Here is a 16,700-nt window from a genome sequence, read left to right as displayed (position 1 = left end):
GTCGATGCTGTCTCTGCTGTATTTGCACAAGCCTGTTCTCATGAGGACTTTGATCTTAGCTGGTGCCAGTGCTCTTTGAATCCAGGCAGTAAAATAGAAAAAAGGTCCAGAACGATAATACACTGTGTGCACATATGTGCACTGCCATATGTGTAAATAAGCCCCACTTTTAGGAGCATCACAATACAATTTGTACAGGTCTTTGAAACATCTAGATATTAGAATAGCAAGTAAAGTATCTTCTTGCCTTTCCCAAAATATTAAATTCAAATCCAAGTGTCTTCAGCGTCTGAGGAAATGTGATTTCCAGTTTTGGAGTCTCTGATTCTATGATTTTTTGGTACACTTATAGTTGGCTGTAAAGACACAAAATTCACAGATATGCTAAGAGATGGTGTCCCATAATATGGCAAGGTGAGACACAAACCATGTGTTCTCCATGACTGTGTGTCTATCCCAGTTTTGTAACAGTACTGTTGCTTGGCACATCCTACCTTCTAGAAAGCAAACTTTCTGCCACATGGATTTGCATTTATTGTACACTCATGTATCATCTTACATGAGGGAAGCACACATCTGCTGGACATATAAGTTCTCAAGAAAGAAACAGTTATTTGGTTACTTACCCAACTAAAAGATTCAGAGAGGTACAACAGAGAAAGAGAGGAGAAACTAAAGCAAAGATAGAGTGAGAAAACAAATGCTTACACAACCTTTGCACTTGTCAATCTTTTATAGGAAGTAATATAAATTCTTAACACATCTTGTAGTAAGGCTTCCTCTCATATCATACTCTCTTTGAAAAAAAGTATATATAGATAAGATTAGATTACAAAATTAAAGCATATAAAATATTTAGTGGGTTGTTCTAATAATTAATCAGCCTCAAAGCTTTCAGTCTAGTTGTACAGACAGCACAAACAGACTTTTCAAGACAAGAAACAAAACCAAATATCTAGTCACCTATTAAAATGTGTAATAAGAGTACTATTTCTCGCTCTTCAAATGTCACACTGCATCAAGAGAAACTGTGATATCTAATGATTTTTTCTGGAAGCTGTAACTCTGGGGCATATATAGCTTGTAACTGCCCTGCAACATAATTGTGTATGTGATATATTCTTTTCCAGTTTTGCAGACTTGTGCCTGACAAGTTTGTGAGAAAATATCTTCTTGAAACACTATATTGGAACAAGGCAGTGAACAGAAATTCACTGCAATTTTTTTGCAACAAAAGACATGAAGAGTAATTCTAAGTTGATACATCACTGAATACACGTGCCATATCTTCCACACTATATGACAGAGGGGATTCCACACAAAGGGCTTCTCTAAGGCTTCTGGAGACAGAGATTGTATCCTCACAGTCGGATGGAGCACTGAATTCACTTACTTCCTGGAGGGAAACCTCAGGATGAGCATCCAGTGACTCTGCTGGCATTGCCAGAGAAAAGCTTAGAAACAGCCAGCACCGTGAGGAGACTCCCCACAGTACAGCCTCTAGTCAAGTATTCTATCCTTGCAGTGACAATTTCAGATGGGCAAGATGAGGTGGGAATCATCTGAAAATAGTCTGCAGTCTTACAGTACCTGCTGCAAGGACTCACAGCCCTTTTAGGCAGCCTCAACTCACACTCAGTTCAGACTTTTTGCTAGGAGCAGTATGAAGTCAGACCCAGGTGTCAGCACATCACCCAGCATCTAGGACCTGGGTCATCCTCCAAGGCACAACACAGATACAAACAGGTCACCTCATCTTCCTGGGGTCTTCTCCCCTGCCAAGCACTGCTCGTCTGCCTTCTGTCATGACCATACAAAACACAATTCAGAGTTAAGCAAAAAACTGCCAACCACACTTGAATATCCAACAAGTGACTATGGAGCTCAGTGCTGTATGACTGGCAACTCTCTCAGTACAGCTTATGTTTTGTGACTGGCTTGTCCCCAAAACACAAGAATGGCTTTCCATAAGGATTACAGGTACTTCACAGGCAAATAAATTTCAGCCAAGTCTTCAGAAAAGTAACCATTTATAAAACCATCACTTCATTCCATAAAATTCTACAAAATTGACCAATAGAAAGAAGCTACAAGTACCACCACTGCAAAGATATGTCTTACTTGAACAAACAGCTTTTCCTAGTATTCAAAGAGCTCAGTCAGAGCACATCACAACAGAAAAAACAAAGCAGGAAACAGACCTTGTTCAATCTTGTACTCTTTCTTACTTAAGTAACATCAATGACAAAAGGATAAATATCTATAAATTTACCTAGACCTAGTTTTTGTAATTATATCCCTATGTACCATAAATGCTGTACAAATTTCAGATAGATTGATATGAATATTTTTAAGATAACACCTGCTATAACTACAGATTACGTCAAACAAGATTCTGTGCTGATGCAGGGCTCATTGCTTTTTCTTAGCTCCTCTAAACTGTGGTCTTGATCTAAGTGAGCACTAACACTACCTCACATGTAGCTGGGCAAAAGTCTGAGTGCACAGTACCTAAATCTGGCCTGTCTCTCTTATGGCCTCACATGCCTAACTCACCTTGCCCAACTGGGAAAAACCATGCCTGTGATTACAAAAGGGCATTTGACTCCAAGGACCATCAGACTTGGCCTTCCTGGCACCACTGGTATGTCTCTTGTAATGGCAACACTGCAGACACTGCAGAGTGGTAGCAAACTCACAAAGCTCATCATAATAATTCATCAACCACTACTTCTGACTCTTAAATTATAGGATCAATACAGACAAAGAAAAAAAGGAAAATGAACTCATATTCTGGAATCAGTCTCCTTTTTCAAACAGTCACCTTCATTCTAATAATATTCATTCTGCTCTAAGAAAAATAAAACTTCTGTTACTTATGTCAATGAGGGTTGCAATGTTTATTCAAAACCAGAACAGCCTTCTGGTCCTGGGGCAGATTTCATTCATATTGTGATTATATGCAAATAATTGATTCTTTGAAAGACCATTATAGCTATAAATCAATTCTGTAGACAAACTACATTTTCCTGCATGCTGCCATTTCCTGTTTACCCGTTTTGATGGAGGCATTGAAAACCCCCAGCTGTTACAGCCCCAAATACTCTTCTCTTAGTTCTCAGTGTAAGAGGAAGTAGAATTATTTCACAAGTTTTCCTAGCAAAGAATAATTTTAGTAACAGTTTGCTTTCTAAGATAAGGTCATTCACTTCAAAGTTTTTATTGTTTGTGAAGAGAGAAAACATCAATAAACTGTTACAAGATTGGCTATGGATACCAAAGATAAGTTTTTTTAGAAATTGCTTTACCTCTCCACATCTCATTTCCTTCAACTGGAAAGTGATAGCAGAGTTGCCTGCTATGCTCGCAGTTGTAGATAAGAAACAGATTTAGTGCTACACTGTAATTCTGTAGCTAGAGAGACTTCACACAGGATATGGAACCAACTTGCCCAAAAATCAATCTAGATCATCTCCTCTTACTCTGAATAGGTGAGAAACCCAAATACCCAGGCTTACATTGTACACATTAGATAGATGTCAAGATGTAAAGAAAGTGAGAAAGAATAAAATACCAACTAACATATGGGCATTCACACACCCAAATTCCAATACAAAGTGTCTGATCTGAGAAGCACATCACAAACCAGTTTTTCTACCTCATTATTCTCATTTAATAATATTTGTTTTCCTCAACACATTCCAAAGAACAGCATCCATGATGCAAGAATCCAAAATGACTTAATCATGCTTCAGTGAAACCATGAAAAAGGATATACAGAAGTGCTATTTCTTTCAGTATTTAAATAGCATTTCTGTCTGTGATGGCATGTAGTGTCTGTTTTAGCAACCCTAATGAGAGAAGAGGCATGACTGTGTGTCTGTGATGGCATGTAGTGTCTGTTTTAGCAACCCTAATGAGAGTGAGGCATGACCGTATCTAGTTGGCAGGGTTATCACTAAGTGTCTGACCACCACTGCCCAAGCAGTCTGGCATGGATCAATTTTCATGCAAAAAGAATTCAGAAGCACTGATGAACCCAAGCACGTATGGCATCAGTATGACACCTTCTTTGAGAGACACCTACAGTAGCACACTTGCCTTTACTGTCATGCTTGGGTAAGCATTCACTTGGCTGAGTGTGAAGATATGACAGCATCACTTCCCAAACCCTCTCCTAAAACTGATCCAAATACTGAATCCAAAACCTGCTTATACTATGACAAACAGAAGGGTCACGATACAGTGTGCAAAGGAGCAGAGGCAAAAATCATAATGAAGTCTAAGGTCAGATTCATAAAGCCTTGTTTAGATATACAGACTAAGTATTAGTCACCCAAGGAAAAGGAAAAACTGAAGGAAAGCATCTGGGTATCCAACATTGTTGAAAACCCAGGCTTTTATGTTCCTACTTCAGAAATCCTAAGCAGCAAGTAAAAGCCCTAGCATAGTCTTTTACACAATAAGAGTAAAGACTAAAACAACATACCCATGACTGAGAACTTCAAAGGCCTGAAGTAAAAACAATTTTCAAAGAACACTGAACTTTATCCATGCTGCCAGCGCATTTCCCAATGCCGAATAAATCCAAATCAAATATCTCACACACACAAAAAAAAAAAAAGCCCAAGCTTCTCAGCTGAAAACTTGTCTGTTCTTAAAGGCACAGCAGTACCCATAATCCTATAGGTAGTCTCTGCTCTAATATATATTACACTAAGCAATGAAAGTGCTGACCCTGTCTTAAGTTGCACCACAAACAACACACACTGTACAACCTAATTCCTTAATGGTCATTCACATATATAGCACCACAGCAGATAATGGGATTATGGAAGAGATTGAAGACTTCAGGATCAGACCAACAGAACCTCTGTGGCTCACTGCAAAGGACTCAGCAGAGAGAGAAAATATCACAATTGTTCATCCATTTTAGGAGATATATAATATAGTTTTTGCTTAAAGCAAACAGAACCAGCAAGGGCACTGTTGTGGTCTCCCCATCTGCACTGTGCTGTCATAAGAACAAAGGGGCATTTAGCAAAGTCAAGGTACAAAATGAAAAATAACACCAAAGAAACATGGAGGAACAGAGAATGAACCAGTGTAGCTCTCTACTGCAGAACACCATTGCGACAAAGCATTCTGTAGTAGGTTCATCAATTAATTAGCACATTGTACACAGTAACACATCAGTATGTGTAAATTCTGTGAACATCTGCTGCCATGTCTTAATAGTGACCCGAGTGTGTGCACACATACACTGCACCCACAGACACAGCACATTCTTCAAAATACAACATGTAATTTTCACAAAGGTTTAACATTCCTGTTTTCCCCTCAGATCCAACCTTTGCAATAGCAGTAAACTTGTAATTCAACATTTGCAGAGTGCTTCAAAGTTTCTCTGAGTTCTCCTTTCCCCCTACTCCAAATATTTTCCCTCCCCTACAAACAGAAAACACAAGAAGAGACCTGTTTATCACATGACCTTCCTTTGGAGAAACCCTTACATTTGTACCCTTTCAATCACTTAAGTATCAAAGAAAAAGGAAGCTCCTAATAATACTCACATGGAGCACATAATTCTTACCTTCCTGACTTTTAGATTAGCCTCCTGGGCATGCAAAATTTACTAGGCACTGTTTCTTTCTTCTTCTAAACACCTTAGGTGTGAGCTTGTGTGTATGTGTGTTTCTGTGTCTGTTTACAAAATATCTGATGTATTCCAAAAAAGGCACACGTGCTGTTTTGTAACTCTATAAATATCACTACTTCTATCACTACTTTATATATCATTATGAATCTATATTGGCTTTACAGAACAGGATTATCTTTTAAAATAACTATTCCTATTTGAAGATAATAAATATGCCTACTGAAGAAAAGGGGAGTGCAAAAGTAAAAGAAATGGGATTCATTAGGGACATTCAAATGTGATACATACATGTTTTTGGTATGTCTACCCATGCAGCAGAACCAATGTGGTCCAGCCTTTAGAAGCCAAGAGGCACCAATTGGTCACTAACCTTGCACAAGTTACACCAGCCCTTGCCTTGTCGGATGTCTTAGAAAGAGAAGCATTTGGGACAGATGTCTTTTTATGATCAGGTATCAATACATACAAGACAGAACAATCTTCAAGTAGCATAATCTATAAAATGAAATACTAATATACCAAATATTTACCCAAAGCACCAGCAGTAATAGCAATACCATGCAGAATATACAAACAACAACTACAAGTAAGGAAACACTGATCTTTGGGCAGAAGAACGAAGAAAAGATTCTGCTTAGAACAAATCCCACTATCAACCACCTGGATTCCACTCAGGTGCCCTTGATTTGGGGGCTCCTTCACTGAACCCATACATAAAGGAGTAACAACCACGGCACTGACACGAGCGTAGGGCACTTACTGGTTAAAAATCAAACAAGGGTAACAGCAGGAGCCCAGGCAGTTTTGCTGAAATGAGATCTGCACAGCAGGGCAGGCATGGCTTTTCTTCATTACCCTAATAGCCTAATAAATAAATAAGGAATTGTTGTGTCCATGGCAATCATGCTGGTGATTTTTTTCTCCTTCCCTTCCAAGACACCTCAGGAGTGAGGTAGCCATACCCCAGCTGCAGAATCTGATCTGTAAATAAAAAACTGAGAGCTAAATGAAGCCCTTTCTATGATAGGATTTGACTAAAACTACTGCATATTCTCAGACATTTAAACCAACTACCATTCATGAGGCACTGGTGATACCTGAAGCTGTTGCCAATTATTTTTCACTGCTGAATTCCTTATGAACTGCTTGCAAAAGGTATTTACACCTCTGCAGAGAAGCACATAAAATACAGATCTTCAGAAACAATAGAATGAGATGAACCAGTAGCCTCCTTTCCACTCAAAGATACAACGGTTTCATACCCTGCCATTCCCAGTTTCTGCTTTATCCAAACTACAGCAAGTGTTGGCTTCCTAAAGTACAGTATTCTCAGCATGTCGCACGCAGGGCAGCATCCGTGCACCGCTGACTTGGTAATTGCATTATCTGCAGCCGCTGATGAATGAACAACCGTAATGCATACATCCTGGCTTTAGCTCTCTCGGGACAAGTAGACACACACTCCCCACACCAGATTCACTCAGTGTGCTGAGTCCGAAGGTATACAGAAAATGCCCGTGCGCATTCCCTCTCATTTTAAAAGCAATGTTGTAATCTGCTCCCCCTTCCCCCTGATAGAAATACAGCACTTCTATTTACAAGCACGAGAAGCTCATTCCAAACCTACTTCTCTGCATCTGCAACCTAGTCTACCTGCAAATAATAAGGCTTGAATAAAGGTTTGCAAAAATTGTGTGGTAACATCGACACCGTCTCCGGATACTAGGAAAAACAGAGAGGCGCTAATATCCCACAGCATAATGGCCCTTTAAAGAACGACTAGTCCTTATGGGTATAAATAATCTCAAGAATAAAATGGAGCCAAGGCGATTTCCATTGCAGACGGAGGGTTATGACCAGCTGCCACAGCTACCAAAGCCCCGGCCGACCCGCAAAGTTACCCGCGCAGAGGAGCTTACCTCGGAGCGGCACGGCAGCCTCCGTGCCCGCCCGGACGGGACGCCGCAGCCGCGCTCGCCCGCGCCGAGCCGAGCGGAGCCGCGCCGAGCCGAGGGAGCAAAGAGGGCCTGCGCTGCCCAGGCCGAAGCGGAGGAAGGCGGGAGCGGCCCCGGAACGGGGGGCGCGGCGGGCCCTGCCCGACCTGTTGCGCGCGTCGGGCGCTGTGAGTGCCGGGGTGAGCAACACCACCGAAGGCTGAGCGCTGGGGAAGCCGTGCACCGCTGCGGGTGGGTACAGGCTGAGCAAGGGGCGTTCAGTGCAGCCATCGGTGTCTCGATTGTGTGTAAAGTCAGTGAAGAATGGGGAGAAAGAGACGAAGGAAAGGGGACAAGGTCTCTAGTAAATCACTAAATGCTCCATCTGGGGAAAAAGATCAAGTAGAGGAGAGGGGAAATCCCTGTCTCATTCACAGTGCTTGTCACTGGATTAATATTACTGTCAGTGTTACTGTTTTGGTTTCATTAATGCTTAGGGCACAACTCCCAGATCAGCTTGGGTACTCCACAAAAGTGGAGGAAAGGCTCCACTGACTCAAGAGCACACACACAAAACACGCCAAGGTACCAATCTATAGATGGCCTGACTGGCACATCATATGGACTTTTATAAATATTCAGATATAGTCATTGTGTTTTCTTTCTTTTTCACCTTCAAAATTCCTGTTGACTTCAATATACTGACAGCCATAAGAACGTGATTTGTCTTTTCTTGAATACTATGCATGAATCAAAAAATCATCAAATAATTCAAACCAATTGCCAAAATAAATTAATTAGATCTCAATCTGTAAATTTGTTTGAGAAAAGATCCAACGCGTTTTGTTTTCAATGGCCAGAAGACACAAAGGAAGTTTAATCCCAAACTTTATTCCCTCTAAAAGCACACTAACCTCTCAAGGGCAGCTGGAGTAATCTCCTTCATTTCAGAGAGATGAATAAATACAAAAGGCAGGCTAGCTGCCTTCCAGATGGGGACAGGAAGTTTGCCGTGATGATCCCGAGCAGCCCTCTGCTTCTTGAAATCCCCAGGAGAGAGGAACGTGACCATCATCTCAGAGCAGAATGGACAGCCGGGAAATCTCAAATCTGAAATCCAGCTAGGGCAGAAAATAGATGTCTGTTTCTCTCTCATCTCATGGAGAGAAGGGCGATAAAATTTGTGGCATCCTGCCAAAGCCACTGAACCCACTTAGGCACAAAACCTCATGTTATCCAGGCTTAATAGCATCAAGAAGAAAAAAAAATTGACATTTTATTCATTGGTATTCCCACCCCTCAAAAAACCCCAAAAACATTGCATCATAAGAATAGCCATCTGTGAGAATAATTGAAAACAAGGCTTGGGATTGACCTAATAGCTGAAATGCTCATTTTTCATTTAGAAACTTCCTGAAGTGCCAAATGTGTGCAAGTCTATATGAACATCTCCATGCAACAGAGGCAGAGGCCAGGAGCAGTGGAGGTAGACAGATAATTAAACACTGTAACCTTGTTCTCTCCTGACCTGTTCAGGGTCTGCAAGCATTGTTTGCCTGTCTCTGCTCCTGAAACAGTGTTCTAAAAACCAGTTCAAGTACCTTTTATTAGACTGGGAACTCACTGGTTCATCTCTGAATGCCAAGCCACCAATCTAGAAGAGCTATTCTGTTCCAGGTTTTTACATGGGGAAGGCAGACAGCTGCTTAGCTGTCTGCTAAGGTTCATTCTTCAGGCAGATCTACCACAGCAGCACAAAGTAAACCTGGTTTTTCCTCTCTGATGCATTAGTGCTTCTCAATGCAAGAAGTTCTGGACTGTATTCTTTATCTGCACTGTTGAAATACCACTTCCACTATCCTTAGATTATACAGTTGCTTATGGACACTGTGGAACAGTAAAAATGAGTTGACAAGATCACAAGGAATGCAGAAATGTAGGTCTTTTCTGCTGGCAACAGAAGAGTCAGGTCTGTTAAAACCTCAGCACTGGCATGGCCACCACACTAGTCCCACCCAGAGCAGCAGGCAATTGCAAATCAAACCGTGGAGAAACGATTTTAAGTGAAAGCTTACACACATGACAAGAGTCAGGTCTGTTAAAACCTCAGCACTGGCATGGCCACCACACTAGTCCCACCCAGGGCAGCAGGCAATTGCAAATCAAACCGCGGAGAAATTATGATTTTAAGTGAAAGCTTACATACATGACCAATTTTCAAAAGCTGTTGGACTTTTCTGAAAATTCACCTAAATAAGAGCAGATATCTTTCAAAATATGCTCAAATGCCAAGCCTGCTCCATGTAGCGGAGGCAGATAAAATCCCTTCAAACCTTACTTGGGCTAGCTGTGAGAAACAAGCATTTCCTCTGAAACAGGAGAGGGTTTGTACCTCACTGCTGTCAGCAGGTGACTTTACAGCTGCCCATCTGCTATGCATTTTGTAAATACCAAATATTTGTCTCCTGAAATGCCCCATCTTCCTGCTCCTCTCAAAAGCAGGAAGTCTGCTTTCCTGCTTGTATCCAGGCTGTATGAAAAAAAGCATGTAATGGACTGTTATCTCACTAGCAGCCAAGCTAATAACAGCAGTCAGTCTAAGATGACACATGAACACAAGAGCTTAAAGTGTGTAGCAGGGCCAATGGTTTCACTAGGAAGTGAACTCAGCCCTTCTTGCAAAGGGCTATGTTACCAGAGGGAGCAAATCTTGCATCACAAAGTTAATGCTTTGAATCCAATGCAGAGACATCTCAGGCTGAATGAAGGAATATTCCCCACTGCTACTGCATCCTCAACAAGTTTCCCCAGAGCAAGGACTGAACCCTATTTTTCTCTTGAACAGTGTCTCTCAGGGACAAGTACCAGGAGGAAACTAACAGTGCTGATACTTCAGGTAAAGGCCCATAAGAGTAACTAACAGCCTCCACAGCATCATCAACTGACAGGCATCTCTCTCTCTAAGGGGCTTGTCCTGTGTGCACATACAAAGACTGCATCACGCTCACAACTCTGACACGTGATCCAGGTGCTTGGAATTTTAATGCTAATCTAAGTACCCTCACTGAAACAAGATAAATGTAATGGCTAAATAACTGGTATGCGAAAACAGAGATAAATGGATTATGGGGCAACACAGACAAAAGGCACTCAAACATATATCTGAATCCTTCTTAGTACTAAGACTTTGGCTACACTGCACATTTGCTCTCCACCCCCATTCCTTCCCACGGAAATTTTGAGCTGTGAGGTTGAAAGAGAACTGACCCTTCATTAGACAGGGAGTATTTGAGTCCACATGCTGTCCCAGGAGCTGTGATACCTCTCACGAAATTTTTCTGTACTCCCACAAACCATGTAACTTTTTAGATTGTTAATGACAAATGTTCATAGGTAATAAGTATACAGGCACAAATACTCCTCATTACTGAAGTTTGTGGGACTTGTGTGATCCTCTTTGCTGATGACAAGAATTTATCTCATTGACCATGAAATTCCTAAATTGTGCCTCTACATTATGTTAAAGGAGGCACATATTTAGTGCCAGAATGGAAATCCCCTGAGGTGACACAGGAACTGGATGGGACAGCTTCTTAATAGCCTGCTGGCAGTGATGTGGGAAGAAGAAAAATCCCTGCTTGACTCAAGCCCAGATAAACTTTCCACAGCACTAAAGCACCATCACCTTTTTATTTTTAAAACAGAAAAGTCTGTAAAACAAAATCTGTGACATCACTGATCCCAAATCCTACCATTTCCATAGCCATAGCCTGAACAAAAGTGCACTTCACAGTTGAACTACCCTACTTCATAAGACAGCAGCTTAAACAAGAAAATCAAGTGTGTCTCAGGTCAGTCTCCCAGTGTCTCCAACTCAATGCAGGTATACTGACTCCAGGTCCCTTCTCTGGGCTTCCCACCACTTTCCATTCTTCATCACACCATTTAAACCAGACACAGAGTCATGCTGATTCTGTTAAGGCATCCAGACAGACCAACTGCAACATTTTCCAAAGGCAAAATCATAGAGTGTAGTGAAAGGGAAATTGTATTGACCTTTTGCATTGCTAACAAGGGATTTGCAAGCACACAGGCTATGTTTGTTCAACCAGAGTTGAAAAGAAAACCAGAATCATATGAAACATCCCTCTAATCCATGAACCCAGTGAACAGGATGGCCCTAGCTATTGTGTCAGGACATACAGCTTGGGGTCCTTAATCCTGCAAATTATTGGCATGGTGCACTTGTTCTGTGACAGCTCTTTCAGATCTTTTCCCATCTCTATTGTTTTGTTTTCTGCTTGAGTAAATAGTAGGGCAAAAGTGAGACACATTTGTTTCTGCTGTCATCTGCCAAAATGAGTGGTCTGGAACTTCACCTCCCTGCTTTTTCTGTAAACATTGGGTCTTGGCTACTGCAGGTGAGCTACCATCAAGGAAAGAGTCCTCTCCCATTTAGTCTTGTATGAAAAGTGCAGAGTGAAAATGATGGCACAAAGTACAAAGCTGTCAAGGATGAGGGTTAAAAATGAAAAACCAGAATCCATGTTATTTACATCACAGACCACAATTCATATCCATGCTGGGCAAAAACAAAGTGAGCAAATTGCTTCCAATTTACAGAAGGAAAAAACTGAGGCAGAGAATGGCAATCTGACCATATTCACCCCACAAATCAGTCACATTAGAGATCTCATCTCTTATTTTCTTAGTCTTAATTTCATCATCTATCCACTAGGCAGCACTGCCTTTTTTTGCATCAGAATTATTACAAATTATTAAACCAGGATTAGGGTGATTTACACCAACTTGTCATAGACAAACAAGGGAAGCAGAGAAACTACAGTGTGGAAAGGTTCAGCTATGAGGTGATCTTGAACAAGTCAGGGATTTTGTGTCATGATTTTCAACCTTGGTTGTGGTAAATGCTGCCAGCTCCCACCTGGTATGAGAGGGGTCACGACAGCATTGGCTTCTGGAAATCCTTTAGAAAAAAAGATTGAACTCAGTGACCAGTCTTCATTTGTCCTCAAAAGACAAACTAGACAGTCCCCCTACCTTCATTCTTTACAATTTAAATGGAATCATTGTAAGAAACCATGATTACTGTTGGTATTGATAGTGGAAAGGGAAGAAGAGCAGCATTCTGTTTGTGCCTGAGAGCCTTACTGAAAGACAGGACAAAGGTAACCTTGGCATCTGCTGTTATGTTCCAAATCCCAGGAGGAATGAGGACTCTGATTGCTGCTTTAACACTTCTCTTGCTGGGAACGATGTAACAGGAACAAGCAGATTCTGCAAACAAAGACATTATTTTTCTGAGCAGAGATAAAGTTTGACTTTTCTTCCTCTGCTTTCCACCACAGCCTATTTCTTCTCTCTGTCTGGTAGACAGGGTAGCATAGGCAAGGATGTTTTGATAAAATCATTCAGAGAGCAGTCTCTGTTTCCAGCTTTGCCACTACTGCATGCAGCTTTGTACAAAACACTTGTCCACTCTCTTGCATTGCCTGTATTTCCAGCCCTTTCAATTCAAGTAGCAGCTGCCACACATCCCAGTGCCCACATGTATGTTCTCTGTCCCTAACACAGAAAGCCAAGGAAGTTTTGATTTGTCTAAATCTACTGCAGACCATATGTAAGAAATCCATGCTTCCTCAAAGGGAATGCCTTGCTGTGCAGCCGTGACAGGGTGTATGGGCATATGTTTCTGCTTGCCCTAATTAATCATTAAATGGTTTCAATAACCAATTCTTTGGCAGGCTATGCAGGTTAATTCACATCTGTTACTACATACGTGCATATACACACACATTCACACAGAAAACATACAGCCATCTTTGCTAGGTAAACACAGCTCATCATTTCAACAGGGAACATTGTGTTCCCTAGCAAGGTACAGGTAATGCTTAGAATAAGATTCTCCATAAAAATAGAAATAATTTATGAACCTGAAATACTTTGAAATGCTATATAAATAGCATTAATATAAAATAAAACTAATAAAAAGCATTATAATGCTACTTCAACTTTTTGTTATGATTAATAGTACTGACATCAGACTAGAAAGTTATGAGTAAATAACAACAACAACATTAAAAGGGTATGGACAGAGCCCAAGCACATTTCAGGTTTTGGTTTGAACAATTTTCAACATATGTTTACTTTCAATGATAAATTCTCATCTCTAATCTTAGGGACATCCCATCCTAAAAAGGGATTGGATCTGACATAGGAAACAAGAAGCTTCAGCAGTAGAGAGACTTTTCCCTTCTATCTCTGCAGGCAGAAAATACCTTTATCTAGCTGGAAAGGGAAACACAACCCAGTGAGATGCATAAAGTGTGCCAGGCGTCAAAAGTAAATAGTGAGGAAAATGCTAAGCAATCACTAAGACTGCAGAATGTCCATGACTAGCTGTAACAATGTACTCTTCAGAATGGATGCCTTTTCTCTAATCCCACTTTTCAAGATTTGCTATTCTTTCTACCTTAAAAGAGCAGAAATAGTCTCTCTTTCAGGACATCTTCTTCCCTCCCATTCATGAAAGAATTGAGTGCCCTCTTCTGCCCATTCTTGCCCCACCCACCATGGAAGAGGAGAGTAAAGAATTTTTTTTTAAATTAAAAATTAAAGGAGAAGGTGCGCTGTGTTGTTTGGAACAGATATTAGAAGTGAAATTGCTGAAACAGTGTAGGGTTAGAGGCAGATTTAACAGTTTACACAGGCAAATGGGAGAGCAAAAGTACAGGTAATTGTAGGGTTTTTTCCTTCATGTAGAACTGCTTTGAGCTGATTGCTTTGGATGAAGTAACACTACATCTTCCTTCGCCTAATTTTTAATTTATAAAGCAAATTGAACTGAACCAGTCTAGAAAAGTTCTGACATTTCTTCTTTGCATTACTTTCTGCCTGTTTTTACCCAAAAGATAAAGAGACAACCTGGAGATATGCTAAATCTAAAATTATTTGGAAATAGGGAACAAAAAGCTTAGGGGACATAGGAACATAAAGCAAAAGAACCTATGCTTGTAAGACTTTGGACCAAGGCCCATCATGAAATCTCTGACCTGTGGATTCTTACTCAGCACCACTGGCAGTTAAGTTTATTTCTCAGTATGTTCACTTGTAAGACTGAAGCCTTGAAAGCAGTTTGGGAGAGGAGCAAAGCACTTATTCTCTGCTGGGATTTAATTTGCTTTCTGTCTTTATTTCTGTCAGCTGCAAGAGAATCTTTATCTACCCACAGCAAACCTAAAACTTTTGTAACGTGAAGGATCTGAGCACAGCAACATTAAACAGAAACAAACATAAACAAAACCAGAAATAAAGATTGACTTAAAAAAAAAAAGCTGATTCCTTCATCTCTCCTGCATCAAGAAGATTTAAGTTTGTAGAAAATGTTAGGTCTAAGTTCAGACCTCTCTTGCATAAGAAATCATAGTAAATAGTGGTAAACTTAACACACACATTTTTGAAATAATAAATGTCATTATCATAATCTTCATTCCATTAAAGGCTCAGAGGGCATTTTGGAACTATTACTAAACTAATACTCCCAGTTTGGCCATTGCACTGGCAGATTTTTTTTCCCAATCTCTTTTTTGTCAAAGAATTAATATGATATATAATCCCTTTCTTAGCCTTAAAATTTAAGTGAAAATAATCTGGGAGGCTTCACTCAATAACCCAACTCAAAACACCCTAGGTGGCCTGTTTAAAGCTGCAGAGTTCTTCTCTATTCACAAACTCCCAAAATCTCCATTTTCCACCAGTGCAGTCTCTTATCCTACTGGGTGGCCATTTTACACAAAACCTGTATAATTCCAGAGACAGAGTAAAGCAGTAGGTCCCAGGTATTTGTCCTCTGACCAGCCTAGTTTCAGCTGAGAATATATCAGCTCCTGCTGAGTCCCAGCCTGTCATGGGTAACCTGCTTTCATTACCCAGTTGTGTTCTAGGCCTCAGTATCCTTCGTGGCAAAATCAAGTGTAATGCCTTGTTGACTCATCCCCCGTCTCTTTCAAATGCCCAAACTATCAATGGAATCCCCACTCTGAAAATTATTATTTTCTAGTCTTTTGAGTAGCCACTGTCCCACTGTGGTAAATTAAGTGCTGTGCACAAACTTTGGACATGGACTTGCTTCCCAACAACCAATCTACCAAGCAGCTTAAGCAAGGTACCAGTATTAAAGTCCTAGGGCAGAACACAAACCCTACTGTGCATGCCTTTGACAGGATGCTTCATTTTAATAAAGGGCCAAAAAGGAAAACTGAGGACAGTATTGTTTTAAAAGTTATCACAACTAGTCAACCAAAACCCTTGACTCTTCACATTTGTGTTTTGCTACATAGTCTACATCTGCCTCAGTCTGAGGCTTAAAACTGATGAGGGAGAAGTAAGCTGTATATACAGAATCCCTAAGGTTCTGAAATGTTAGGTAATAACAAGTCATTTGTAGCATTTGTTTGAAATAAATATACAAATTACAGAGAATTACTGAAAGACATACCCTGAGTCACACAGCTTTTGCTGTCATTTGTCTACTGAATAAACCACTCCACTCTGGGAATGTCAGTGCTTTCTGTTGAAAGCACAAAATATCAACAAGTCATGTCACTATGACATATACCTTATAGGCATACAGAAATACTACTGTTTAATTTGGGATACCATTAGTGTCCAAGCAAGGAGTCAAGTTTCCTCTGTAGCTTTCAACACAGTTTCAGATAGAAAGCAAAGTTCAATAATTTTTAAGACTCTGAAAATTAAATGACTGTCACAGTCTAACACCAAGCTGTGAACCTGGGACAGAAGTCCTGCTGTTATGCCTTCCATCTGAGGTCCTGTACACCCCACGTTCCCATCAAGGACACTGGCTGAATGATGTAATTATTTCTTTTAACACAAATTAAGAAATCTGTCCTATCCTACCCATGAATTACCCTGAAAAACTCCATTACCTCCAAGCCATTACAACAGTCACAGTTTTATTTTGCTATTGCAGCACTTCTTATAGGTGTGAAACTAGTGCTTTCCTCTGGGATTGCACAGCATTTTAGGAAACCTATCTGCACACAATCTTTTGTCTGAGAATGTTTATC

The 16,700-nt window shown here is 40.6% G+C and overlaps 1 protein-coding gene across 2 annotated transcripts in view; it reads right to left on the bottom strand.

The window, feature by feature from the left end:
* The window catches only part of SORBS1 (sorbin and SH3 domain containing 1), a 160,619-nt gene extending 152,947 nt beyond the window's left edge, over positions 1–7,672 (bottom strand). For both annotated transcript variants that reach the window (XM_039727379.1, XM_039727391.1), the window contains exon 1: positions 7,579–7,672. The gene's annotated coding sequence lies outside the window, so the exon portion shown is untranslated. The remainder of the gene's footprint in view (positions 1–7,578) is intronic.
* Between the last annotated feature and the right edge of the window lie 9,028 nt (positions 7,673–16,700).

The sequence above is a fragment of the Passer montanus genome, unplaced genomic scaffold (genome assembly GCF_014805655.1).
Source record: "Passer montanus isolate IOZ18808 unplaced genomic scaffold, ASM1480565v1 scaffold61, whole genome shotgun sequence".
NCBI classification, from domain to species: Eukaryota; Metazoa; Chordata; class Aves; order Passeriformes; family Passeridae; genus Passer; species Passer montanus.
The sequence above is the reverse complement of the archived record's forward strand: the minus strand, read 5'-3'. Positions and strand labels throughout refer to the sequence as shown.